This window comes from Etheostoma cragini, chromosome 22, assembly GCF_013103735.1.
Source record: "Etheostoma cragini isolate CJK2018 chromosome 22, CSU_Ecrag_1.0, whole genome shotgun sequence".
Lineage (NCBI taxonomy): Eukaryota > Metazoa > Chordata > Actinopteri > Perciformes > Percidae > Etheostoma > Etheostoma cragini.
Genome location: NC_048428.1, coordinates 656,192 through 663,552, shown reverse-complemented (window position 1 = coordinate 663,552; position 7,361 = coordinate 656,192).

Sequence of the window (7,361 nt, the reverse complement as noted above, 5' to 3'; positions counted from 1 at the left end):
TTGTACTACAATGACATGTATGAATTATGTTTCTAAATATGAAGTGTTACATAGTTTGGATTTGGAGTGTAGATGGAGGTTGTTTCTGCTTGGTGACCACTGGTAACAGCTGCAGAACTACCAGATCAGAGGCAATTAGAAGCAACGGTAACAATTCATCACAATGTCATCCCTAGTTGCTTTATATGCCCCGGACAGCAAACACATTTTGGGACATCAGTATCAAGAAGTCCTTTAGGGCAAAACTGTTTAACTGCTACGATACCAAAGGCGAATATTAATCATTGGTTGAGGCCAGATGCTCACAGATGTTTGGGACGACTGCTACTGCGTACTTTCAGCTACAGAAACCATTCAAAACCAGACAAAATGTTAAGCTCTGTAAAGTGCGTTTATCCTTTGGTTCACCTCTTCTACCTTTTATGCCGTTTCTAACTAGTCTGACCAGCGAGACCCACGTTATCCAGATGTTGGGTCTGGGAACTCCCCATTGGCAGGGTCGGGATAAACACTTGTCTTTCAAACACCTTCTGCACGCAATAGAATAGCGCTGCAACCAACCAGAGCGCAGAAGGTGACGTAGTCCATGGGGGACAAAGCCGATTGGACAGACTGCTGTTCTAAAGCAGCAGCAGCCCTCTTCTTTGTTTTCAAGTAGCAGGGAAGTCACGCAGAACCTTCACAACTCTGCCGTCATTATCTTAAGCCCGCCCACCGACTCTATACACGATGTGATTGGCCTGACTAGAGTGGTTTTTTCAGCTCTCAAACCAACGGAGAGTTCCTAGACGACACTTCCAGCAAATTACATCTGCTGCCACTAGGGTGCGTCTAGCTTTCTAGGCTAGTTGTCTACATCATTTTATAAATGAGTGGGGGGGAATCTTCAAGTTCTCTTCCCACCCATTCCACTCTGAAGTTATCCTACTTCAGCAACCATCAGACATCATTTTAACTTTTAACAATCACAAGACTGAGCTTTTAGACTTCAGGTTCTCTGTATATTTTAAGTATTTGAATTATCGCTGAGTATTTACTGGGTGTGTATTGCCCTGCTTAAAGTGTGTCACATGACCTGTGATGTCACCCACTGATCCTCTTCTGCTTTAAAGAAAATCCCCAAGCTGTGATGTATTGTCTTGTTTTGAGCTTTGTGACATGGTTCAGCCCCTTCTTTTCAAACAATGCCGTTCCTCTGTCTGATATTAATACATATTAAGGCTAGCACTTTATTTCAGCTCTCAGTATCCACACCTGTTTTCTACAGGAAATGTATTTTACTAAGAGAATCGTTGTGACTGTACTTCACTCAGTTTGAACACTATACTACACACTGTCTGTATTTCCTGAATAGTGAATATTACTCCCTCTTTCCCTCCCTTTTTCTCCTCTCTCTCTCTTGCTTACAAGCAGAAACCAGTTTTTCTGAATAGATTATTAATCTAAAGAGAAAAGAGCTGCAACTGACTCACTGTACCTTCCTCATTCTTTTTAAGTTATTTTTCAAACTTCACCAAGTGTCCGTCACATTTCAGCCTGCTGCAAAGCTAAACTATTAATATAATCCATTCATAAAATCCATCCTGCTTTTATCACAGGTCAAACTATACTGAAGGTTCAATGTGCTCGCTGTATCGAACACTCCAAATAAAACAATCAAAATCAATACCTTCTCTTGAATTGTTCTTAAATACTATGTGCTACACTCATGTATATTGTCTGAATTATATATATATATATATATATATATATATATATATATATATATATATATATATATATATATATATTATTTTCACTTGTCACACAAACCGTTCCCTATCATTAAACAGCGTTAGTGGTGTTTGAATTCTCCCTGGTTAATTTCATTCTGTATATCGGCCACTCTAAAATACCCAAAATGCCCTGCTCATCTGAGTGTACATACAGTGTACCTCATACTTCACCGTATCCAACAATGCCTTGTGGTTTTCCCGCAGGAGAAGAAGCAAAAGCACCTGGGAAAACTGAAAAGAACAAATGGAGCGGCCATTTGCATCTAAACAGTGATAAACTATACCGAATATAAATCCTTATTTTATCCTGAGAAAGCAATGGTTGTGTGTAGTTTCCTACACACAACCATTGCTTTCTTATTTTTCTAAACTAAAGAGTGCCAACGTTGTCCCACATCCCGTGTCCCGTTACTGCTTTCCTAAACTCGTCCCGCTGTATACAGCTATGCAATTGTTGGGATTATAAAAAACGTGCCGACCATCACAAAAAAGCATTTGACCGATATTGCAATTGGGTTTAGGAAAACAATAATGGGATGCGGGACAAAGACCTGTGTTGTTTGACCCATCCACCACCCCCCCACCCCCTACTGCTCTCTACCGTAGTCCCATCTTAGTGCTACATTATCTTCTCATGCTGTGATCCCAAAAGATGCTTCCCATTGAAATACATAAGTTTGGGCCCGGATAGCTCAGTTGTAAGAGCGGGAGCCCACATGTGGGGGTTTACATCTCTACGCAGTGGGTTTGACTCCAACCTGCGGCCCTTTGCTGCATGTCATCCCCCCCCCACATCCCCTTTCATGTCTTCAGCTGTACTGTCATTAAAGGCCTAAAAATGCCCAAAAGAAATACATGAGTTTTAAAAAATGGAACTTGGTCCATATAGACTAGGACATTGTTGTTTGTTTATGGTGTATATTGTGTTATTAAATTTAAAAAATCTAATTTTTGAACATCATTGTTGGAAAATGCATGGAATAATGTGATAATATGTAAAAGAGTTGGAAAAATGAAATCAAATGAGAAAACCCTAAATGAAAGTTGCAGCTGTTTTGGCTTCTTTTCCTTAAGTTAAGATGAGGAGGTGCATGTCCAATCATCTCGTCATACGTCTTCCATTGAGAAATATAGGTGGACGCTTCGTGGAGATGAGGCCGGTGTTTTCCAGTTGAAGCGACAGAGCAGGAAGAATGTTCTGGAAAAGTTGTGCAGCTGCAGAGGGCAGGCTTTCCAAAAGTTTCCTGGAAGAAAACAACATTCAATATGGTAGCCTTAGTTTAACACCTCCATCCATCTGAGAGAAAGGTAATAATGGCAGCCTGACTCATCCTCGGTGGCCTTTCAATTGTTTTATCCGAGTCTGTTTGAGAGTCAACGCCCGGGCTGGAAATGAGCAGCGCCGTGGAATGCATCATTAGGCCAGAGGGATAGTGGTCCGCGTTGAGAAACTACAACGGAAAACTATTCAGATCCTTTACTTTGGTCAAAGTCTCTAAATCTCATCGGGAAAATGTAGTTAAAGTATTAAAAGATGTAAAGATAAATCCTCCCATTGTAGAAAGAGTAAAGGATCCCACCAGCTGTGTGTTTAATGACATCATCACCTCAGCTGGACCTGGAGGCCGTTATGTGGTTGCTAGGTTACTTTATGACAAAACGCAATAAATGCAGTAATCACCCAACAGAGTCTGAGATGACGTAGTATTAGGACAGATATTAGTAGAGAGTAGTATGTAGAGAGACAACAGTAGAGAGACAACAGTAGAGAGTAGTATGTAGAGAGACAACAGTAGAGAGTAGTATGTAGAGAGACAACAGTAGAAAGACAACAGTAGAGAGACAACAGTAGAGAGTAGTATGTAGAGAGACAACAGTAGAAAGACAACAGTAGAGAGTAGTATGTAGAGAGACAACAGTAGAGTAGTATGTAGAGAGACAACAGTAGAGTAGTATGTAGAGAGACAACAGTTGGGGGGGATCAAACAACACAGGACTGTCACCCAAAAGACCGGCGGTTTATGTCCCTTTCTTGTCCCACGTGTCACTGGACCGTCCACTGTGTAACCCAACCAACCTTCTCTTACTGACCCTAACTGTCCCGTTGTTGTCCCGCGTCCCGACCCAGCGTGTCTAAAACGACGCCATGGGACCCTTTGTGCGTCAATAACAAACGCCAAACGCACCTGTCCAAGCCTAGTTTTTTGTCCACGGCCAGTGAGAGCGTGTTAAAAGGTGTCCCCCCCGCCCTGCAGCCCGCTCTAACACAGTCGCTCTGGTGTTTCCATGGATGTTGCTCTTGTTTTCTTTTCACTTCATCTCAATTCATCTCACACTTTTTCCAAGGACACACTGAGTCCCAGGCTAACTAAAGCCCATTGATTTTGGCGAGGTGATTTATAGGTGGCGTGTGTGTTAGGGCAGGCTTGATTGTGTAAGGGGAGGGGGGGGGGGGGGGGGGGGGGGGGGGGGGGGGGGGGGGGGGGGGGGGGGGGGGGGGGGGCTACACCTTGGCGCTAATGAGGGTAGTGACACAGGAGCAGGCTCCCCGTCCCCCCCCCCCCACAGGATGAGCCGCTAATACACAGCTGCTTTACTTAACGACCGAAGCATTTAACAAAACATCCGTCTTCAAACATTTCTTCTCTCACATTTTTTCTTGAAATCTTTTCCTTTGAATTTATTAGGGGAAATTATGTTTTCAATTCTCCATCATTTGATAAAAAGAACATATGGGCCCGGGGGGAATATGTGGGGCTGGTTACTTTCTTTAATAACACATGATAATAGAAATGGTTTGAAAATAGTGTTTTTCTTGGGGGTTTTCATTGATTTTGTCAGTTATACTACTTAATGTGGTACTCACCAAGAATACTGCAGAGATGACTCCATTTTGGAATAAAACACGGTTATTTGAACTGGACAAATCATCTGAAGCCACCACATATGAGTGAGTCAATTATTTAGTTTGCTGTATGATATAACCACGCTTCAAACACCCTAAACCTCATGAGTGACCAGGCTTAAAGGGGAACTTCCTTTTTCAGTTTTTCTTACCTGGAAACTGTTTTAATTTCTGTGTTAAGCCAGAGCTATGTCGTTCAGAATGCAATAACTAAAATACCAAGAAAGCAGCTGGGCCTGAACTTGCATCTCTGCCTGATTTTGATGATCGGTCATTCGGGCAGCTGCACCCGTTGATATTAATACAAAGAAAACAGGAAATAGTATTTGGTTGGCCGTCTTGACTCTCATAATACATTTCATATTTATTTTCTGTTTGGAGGAATAAATGGACTAGTGCCACATACCACTGCCCTTACAGCCTGAGCTAGTTTTGCAGCACCCATCCCTACATGGGCCTTTGAAATATAGAAAAAAGGACTTGTAACCCGTAGCAGCTGGTCTTGTTGTTGCGATCCTTGTCAGTATTGGATTGTTGCTGTTGTCATGGGAAATGAAAGGCTACACAAGAACAACACTTCTGAACTCTGGCACTCATGTGATTTAGTGTTGCAGTTAAAACGTTGGGGGACTCACGAGACACAGTTTGGGGAAAAGAAGAAATTCTGTGCAGCAGAAATAAAGCTAACTGGGCTTTTAGTTTCAAAATCAGGGGATGGTTTTTGGAGCACCCCGACTGTTTAGACCTGAGAGCTGGGTCCATAGGGGCCGACAGAGCCCAGGAGTCCAGGGGACGGAGGGAGGCGGACTCTGTGTTGGCATCAGAGCTTGGTGCAGCACTGGGCTAGAGGGCTGTCCACCTCACGATGGGGATTTCCATTGGACCAGAGTACTGTCACCGATCTTCCCAGCCTTGGTCATATGACCAGTTCATGTTTCCATGACAACTATCCAAAAATCTGAACCAGCACTGGAACTGTTTTAGTTTTTTTAAGTGGCAGACTGAGCCTATAGAAAATATGAATTCAGTGATACAATTTGTTTAAAACAAGTGAAATGAATAATGAATATGACCTTGTGTTAATCTATCTTATCCAATATTTCTCATACTTCTAAGCAGATTGTATATATATATTTGCCTGTGTGTATACATTTACTCACACATTATCTTTTTTAATATTTTTTCCACTATGATATTTTATTATTCTGTTTGTTGTTGATCTAGTTTCTGTTTAAATTATTCTGCTGTTTTTACTTTTTAATCTTTTCTCTGGTTTTTATTGCCCTGTGAAGCACTTTCCAACATTTCTTTTCAGAAGAGCTCTATGAATACAGTTAATGATTATTATCAGGATTATTACTCGGTCCAGTTCCAGTCCCTCGCCGTTCTGTGCGTCCTTTAATCCGTCCACAGCGATCCATCACCCAGCGTGCTGTATCGAGTGAAGTGCCAATGCAATGATCCCGTTACCTTCACAGCTCATTTTCAGGGCCTCTCGATAACGGGACATTTGGAGGCCTAATGAAGCCAGAGAAGACCAGGTCTAGTGCCATCAATACCGCCTCGGGGTTCGCCTGATCCACCAGACTAATGAATTGGTCATACGTGTAGATGTTGGGGATGGACAGTAGGGACGTGTTCTCGGACTCTCGGGTTCTCTTACAGATCTGAGAAGAAGTGTCCAAACAGTGTTCCTCCATGCAGAGACGCCCGGTCTGGGGTTACCAGGAAGTGCACCGGGCTGTAAAGCCGATTTGACGTTTGATGTCTGTCATGTGATGCCATGGGGCCCAAAAACCCTCTTTTCCTAGACTAGACTTGGTGAAAGAGAGTGTCTTTGAGCATCACAACCCCCACAAAAGGACTCCTTTCCCTCTCAGAGTTGGATCCATTTGGTCCGATAACATAACAAAAGTCTCATAATTAAATAAGTGAATCCATTTTTAAGTTATCAGGGCGCTAAACAGGAAGTTGCGGGCTCGGTCTCTAGTGCGCCTGCTCTATGGGCCCCACAGGGGATCCTCCAGCTCCCAGAGTCCTGATGCTTTCTAGATCTTGGCTGCGGCTGTAGTCCTGGTCCCGCTCTACACCCTGCTACGCCCTGCCCTGGTACTACTACTCCTTCTAGTCATAATCCTATTATCTTGATTGTTAGTAAAATTGCCATTGTTCACCATACCAACTGCTATAATAATAATTAATAACTCATATTTCTGTATATCTGAGTCCCTTATGGAGTCTTCCATGGACTATCCCAGGGAGATCTGGCTCAAATGTTCAGAAGTCGTTTTTTTTTTTTTTTTTCTTTTTTTAGTTAAAAAGAAAATATCAGCGGAAAAACTGCACTTTAAAATATAAATATTATATATTTCAGTTGTTTTAAAGTTACCAAGCAGTTTGTTGTGTTTCAACAGAATACTGAACGCAGCAGAACTCGTTAACATCTGTTTATGTATCGCGAGTAATATCGGTATATTGACACAACAATCTGATCGCATATCACATGTTTTCCACATATCGTGCAGCCCTGATAAAGAATTCCATAGGACAAGCGGATTAAGAACGGAATTCAGATTCTATAAAATGCTGCTTCCCCATCCATGCCCCATTTCTATTGGACGACAGATCAGGAAGCTCTGTTATCATCTCTCCCTCTCTCTCTCTCTCTCTCTCTCTCCCTC